This window comes from Hyperolius riggenbachi, chromosome 10 (genome assembly GCF_040937935.1).
Source record: "Hyperolius riggenbachi isolate aHypRig1 chromosome 10, aHypRig1.pri, whole genome shotgun sequence".
Lineage (NCBI taxonomy): Eukaryota > Metazoa > Chordata > Amphibia > Anura > Hyperoliidae > Hyperolius > Hyperolius riggenbachi.
In genome coordinates this window covers 280,583,249-280,589,384 of record NC_090655.1, presented here as the reverse complement: position 1 = coordinate 280,589,384, position 6,136 = coordinate 280,583,249, and the positions used below count along the sequence as shown (strand labels likewise).

Here is a 6,136-nt window from a genome sequence, read left to right as displayed (position 1 = left end):
TGATGGCCTGGAGCAGAGACATGACGCATGGCTAACACTCACGTGGTGAGCCGGGCGGCGGTGAGCCTGTTAAACCCGTGGGATACCGCGGTGATGGATAAAAACATCTGGTGAGATTTGGAAATCGATATTTTGAGTGGTATAGTTTGCGGAGGCATAAGAGACTGGTTGAATCTGTGCTGCAGAATGCTATGATTATATAGATCACGCTGTCCAGCCACAAACCACAAGAAAGTGCTTATTGCACCAGCAATACAAGGACTATTGTTTTTTGGTCACTGCAATCCGATTGGAAATCTTAAGACTGTGTTAGTCATGAGGTGACAATGATTTTTGCAAAATGGTGCTTTGACAGCAGTTTGTCACACACAAGCAGTATATAGGTCGGCCGACCATAACCTGAGTGTGGATGTGATGAGAATGTTGGCATGCGTGTTTCCAGGAGTACTCCTAGGTAATATGCCCACATCTTGTTTTTAGGGGGTTCATGTTCTATAGTGGGATAGGGGGTCACGTCTTTTTTTCTAGTAATAAAAAGTATTTTTGCAAATACATCGTTGAGTGGGGTTGTTCATAATCTGTGTGCACATTTGAAGTTTTTCAACCTGCCTTCGCCCAGTAATGGTTTCCTGAGGTGATCTTTCGCTGTTTAAAGGGCCAATGCACCAGTTATTCATGAAATGTTGTCATTTTCATGAACGTCAGTCTGTCCACCAACTGAGTGGACACACGAGCGAGAACGCTTCTCTGTGACCATGCCACTGGCAGCATTGAGGCATCTCTCTGACAGAACGCAGGTAGGGGGGGCACCACAGGACTTCCAGGGCGTACTGGGCATGCTCGCTCCAGATGTCCAGCCTCTTGACCAAGTACTCCATGGAGTCCTCAGGGCTCACAGTGTCCAAGCCACTAAAGGACCCCATGTAGTCAGCCACCATTGGTTACTAGAGGATGCTGCTGCTGCTGCTGCTGCTGGCAACTTCTCTCTGGGCAGCTCCACCGTGTAGAGTTGCCTAGTGATACCCAGCAGATCTCCTTGGTGCCTGCTGCTGCAGTCACCTGCTGCTGGACAGGGACATTGTTGGGGATGACTTCCTCTAGTCTCTGAACAAGGGCCTCCTGCAATTCCCTTGTTCGACTTTCATTGTCTGATGATCGCTGCATGAACTCCCCAGCTTCACTTTCAGCTGTGGGTCGAGGATCATGGTGATCCAGACGTCTGGATCACCATGCCTGTGCAGATAATGCAGCATGTGCGCTGCTATGGGGAAGATGTACGCCACGTTAGCCACATCTTTGTCATCTACCCTGAGACCTGTCCTCATCTGCCTGCTGAATCTGAGTATCATCCGGCCTTCTCCTACCGCCCACCACTGTAGCAGCACTCAGCGGTTCCCACTCTGCAGCAAGGTTAGGGACCTCCTCCTCTACCACCTGCATGTACTCCTCCTCCTCCTGAGAGGTGCACTGTGCAGCTGTCAGCTGATCCAGCTGCTTCCAGCAGACCAAACAGGGCCCTGTCCAGCAGGCAAACCATGGGCACCCCCTCGCATAGGGATGCTCACTCCCGGCTTACCTGGAGGAAGGGAGCCAACACCAGGCACACCTGCCTCATCTGCCCCCAATCCGCAGACAGAATGATCTGCAGGTTTGTGGTGCCAGAGATGTTCTTGTAAACGATGTAGTGGGTGACAGCCCTCCTGTGCTGGGACAGCCACTCCAACATGGAGTTCCAGCGAGTTGGCACATCAATGACAAGAAGGAGCTGTGGCCTCGCGCTGCTTCAGGTCAGCCAGGGTCACCGAGGCAGTGACAGAGCAGCAGAAATGGCAGTTTTCCACGCCACTTACAGAAGATCCTCCATCCCTGAGTAGGTGCACCACCAGGTTCAGGATGTGGGCCAAACAGGGGACGTGGGTCTACTCTCCCCTGTGGAGGGCGGTCAGCAGGTTTGCACCATTGTCAGACACCACCACACTGACTCTGAGGCCTCAGGGGGTCAGCCGCCTCTGCTCCCATTCCCAGAGGGTGGAGAGAACATTGATGGCCATCAGCTTCTGCTTCTCAATGCTGACCATGTCTAGCAGTGCTTGGCAGTGGCTTTATGTTGCTGCTGAGGCGGGCACACTTGCAGGGTGTGCCAGTGGAGGGAACGGGATCAGAGGAGCCTGCTGCATCTCCCTTGAACCCGCAGGGTGGCATCTCCAACTGGGCTGCTGTTGTGCCACTTGATGCTGCTGCTAAGACCTCCCCCCCCCCTCCACCAAGCTGACCCAGTGCGCAGTGAAGGACAGGTAGTGGTCTGTCCCAAACCGGCTGCTTCAAGAGTCCATGGTGACATGGACCCGCTCACCCACCTAGTGATCAAGTGCACAGGTCACGTTTGCCACCACAAACTGGTGCCATGCGGGAGAAGTAGTGGCGGCTGTGGATACGCCACTGCAGGAGTGCATGTATTTAACTCCCCTCCTGCACAAGGGAGTATGGCAGGAGCTGGGAGCACATGGCCCGGGCAAGCAACCCGTTCAGCATCTAAATGCGTCTGTGGTCAGCAGGTAGAGGCTTGGTCACACCCGGAAAGCTGTCACTGAGCAGAGTCTGCCACTTTCCTGCACGGAAAGCTGAGGAGGGAGCAGAGGAGGCCACTGAGGACTGGCTGCCCTCACCAGGCTCAATTTTGGGGGGAGCTCTGGAGGGCGCACTGTAGGGAACAGTGCATTGAGTGCTGCTGCTGGATGAGCAGGAGGGCGGGACGCTGCTGAAGGGATGCACAGTGTTTCTCCTGCTCTGACCATCAGCAGCTCCCTTCAGCCTCTCAAACTCCCTAACATGGTGGCTCCTCAAGTGGGTCTGGAGGCCTGAAGTACCCATCTTGGAAGGATCCCGACCTCTGATGAGAGGGGCTTTGCAGGTGTGATTCAGACCCCGCTGCAGGCAAATAGATCAGCAAGGCTTCCAGGCAACCGGTATTGTTTAAAAGAAAATAAATATGGCAGCTTCCATATACCATTCACTACGGTTGTCCTTAAAAAAAAAAACTGAGTAATTTTCACTCCTTCAATTAATTTGCCTATAACATTATTACTACTTATCATGACTAAACAATCTATATTTTTTTTTTTTTTACCACCAATTAGGCTTTCTTTGGGGAGTACTTTTTGCTAAGAATTATTTTATTCTAAATGTGTTTTAAAAGGAAAAATTAGGAAAAAAAGGTAAAGATTCATTATAGTTTAAAAATAATGTTACTGTAATTAAAACCCACACATTTTATTTGTCCCAGTTATTGCAATGTTTAAAATTCCCTAGTACAATGTATGGCGCCAATCTTCTATTTGGAAATAAAGGTGCATTTTTTTCACTTTTGAGTCCATCCCTAATTACAAGCCCATAATTTATACAGTAACAGTAATATACCCTCTTGACAAACATATTAAAGAGTTCATTCCCTAAGGTAACTATATATATATATATATATATATATATATATATATATATATATATATATATATATATATATATATATATCTATATCTATATATATATATATATCTATATCTATATATATATATATATATATATATATAAAACTAATTTAACTTTTGGGGAGTGTGGGAGGTAAGGGTTAATTTTAAATGTAAAAAAAAAGTCTGTTAATGGCAAAAAAAAAAAAAAAAGGTTTTTGATGTAATTTTACTATTTGGCCACAAGATTTCCTTGTGCATAATTTTCCAATGCATAGTATCACTACGCAAATCACTATATAACTACGAGGAAGTAATGCGTGGACACGCAAGTGTTGGCTTTTGTGAATGATGGCGCCATCTCATGGATGGAAGTGGTCATTCACACGGGGACTTAGATTAATGAATGGGAACTGTGAACCTATTCATTGATCTCCCAGCTAACACTTAGCAGTGGTAATGAGCGCGGGGGGAAGACACGGGGGAGGGAGTGTGAACGCGTGGCGGGATTATGGGATTTTTCAGGGGCGTAGACACTCATCACGGGGAAGGGAAGTGGTTAAGCAAGTCTTTTTTTAAAGGAAACTATTGATCCTGAGCCCCTGGCCTTTGTTTCCAAGCATTCGCCAGGTCTGGTGATTAGAGATGCTTCGAACCTCAGATTTTGGGTTCGAGGACCACAGACACGAACTTCCGCAAAATTCTGCGGACCGGCGAACCGCAATAGACTTCAATGGGCAGGCGAACTTTAAAAACTACAAAAACACTGTTTCTGGCCAAAAAAACTGATGGAAAAGATGTTTCAAGGGGTCTAACACCTGGAGGGGGGCATGGCGGAGTGGGATACTCGCCAAAAGTCCCAGGGAAAATTACAGATTTGACACAGAGTAGGATTATAATCCCTAAAGGGCAGTTCCTAAATTGGAGGCATAAAGTGCTTGAAAACATCTTGGGCTCAATTCACAATGCGGTGCTAACCCAGTTAGAGACTTAAGGCGTGATAACTATTGCACCACTCTGGTGAAAAGTCAGTTTAGGCGTGATAAGTTTAGATCGCGCGCAAAGTCCTGCACGCAAAGCAGCGCCATTAAACTCTATGCGAAGTGCACCAGACTTTGCTAGCGCAAAACTTTTGATCAGCTGTGCACTGCGGTGCTATAGTTATCCCACCTAAACTTATCACACCTAAACTTATCACACCTAAACTTATCATGCCTAAACTGAGTTTAGGTGTGATAAAGGGCTTTTCACCAGCGTGCTAACTGTTAGCACTGCTTTGTGAATCAGGCCCCTTGTTTGTGTATACATGGATGAGCAGGTAATGTAAGTAGTGTAAGTATGTACTGTTTCACACTGACAGACCAAACTCACTGTGTAACGCACCTTCGCAAAGGATTGTCATTAGTTGACACTCCCAGGACATACACTGTCAGTCCTCTGGGCTGCAATGTTTGTGTAGTGATAGCTGTGCTCGTGCGCACGTCGGTGAGAGTGCAGGCCAGGAAGATGAAAATTGAAAAATACTTTTTTTTTGATAGATTGAAAATTGAAGAGTTATTTATCAAAAATTCTACACTGTTTTTTTTCCTGATGTTACTTTGATAACACTGGTAATTCCACAGCTAATACGTGCCGATGAGAGCGGACCTGTACGGTGCCATAAAGAACTTGTGCTGTATACAAACACCTGTGTCTTCTCAAGTTGTAGTATCTGTTTTGATCAGTTTCAGGGAAAGGTAGGATATTGAAAAAAAAAAGTATTTTGAAAGTTATTTGTGGATAGATTTGTTATTTATAACAAAGTAAGAAATACAAATTTATTTATAAAAGATTTCAAGGTAATAAAATAATTCTAACTGATAATTTTCAAAAAAGTAAAGAAAGCGAGCAGGTGTCAGACTGGCAGCAGCAGTCCTGCTTGCCATTCGTGGTGGGGGTGGAGTCACCCAACTCCAATGCAGAGCCACGCAGTGGAGACTCGCAAGCAATGGAACACTTCTCGGCTTTTTGGCTGAGATCAAGTGTAGTATCGGTTTTGATAAGTTTTAGTGAAAGGGAGGGTACTGAAAAAAAATATTTTGAAAGTTATTTATGGTTATGCATAGATTTGTTATTTATTATAACAAAGTAAGAAATACAAATGTATTTATAAAAAATAACAAAAAAATAGTTAAAGAGAACCAGAGACGAAGCACCCTCATGTATTTTATTACATTTATCAGTGGGAACATGACAGTAAACACCTACCCTGCTTTTAGTTTTATTCTTCTCAGTCTAATCTATCTGTTATCAACTGTGATAAGAATCCACCGACTGGCTCAGTCTAGGTTTGACCTGGAATCATTATAGCTGAGTCACTCTTCTGTGTAGTCTTTTCAAGACCAAGCCTGCCCCCTCCTGGCCCCCTACTCAGAGCTGTTGACATGGGAGGGGCTGCTGCTGCCCAGAAAGAAGCTCTGAAACAGACAAGTTTATCTGTGCGCATTGTGCAGCCAGTCATTATCTACTGTATGCAGTTTCATTTCTATGAGAGACACTTCCTACAGGCAGCCTGTAACGATCGGTGGGCGCAGAGAGTATCTGATTACCGGTGATCTGCAGTATCACCGGAAATACAGATATATACCAGATTATAAGTGAACTGCAGTCTCACCGATAATCCGATATACAAA

The 6,136-nt window shown here is 45.7% G+C and overlaps 1 pseudogene; it reads left to right on the top strand.

Annotated features, from left to right (window-relative positions):
- The first annotated feature begins 5,455 nt into the window (after positions 1 to 5,455).
- LOC137537375 (U2 spliceosomal RNA) lies at positions 5,456 to 5,568 on the top strand (annotated as a pseudogene).
- The last annotated feature ends 568 nt before the right edge of the window (positions 5,569 to 6,136 follow it).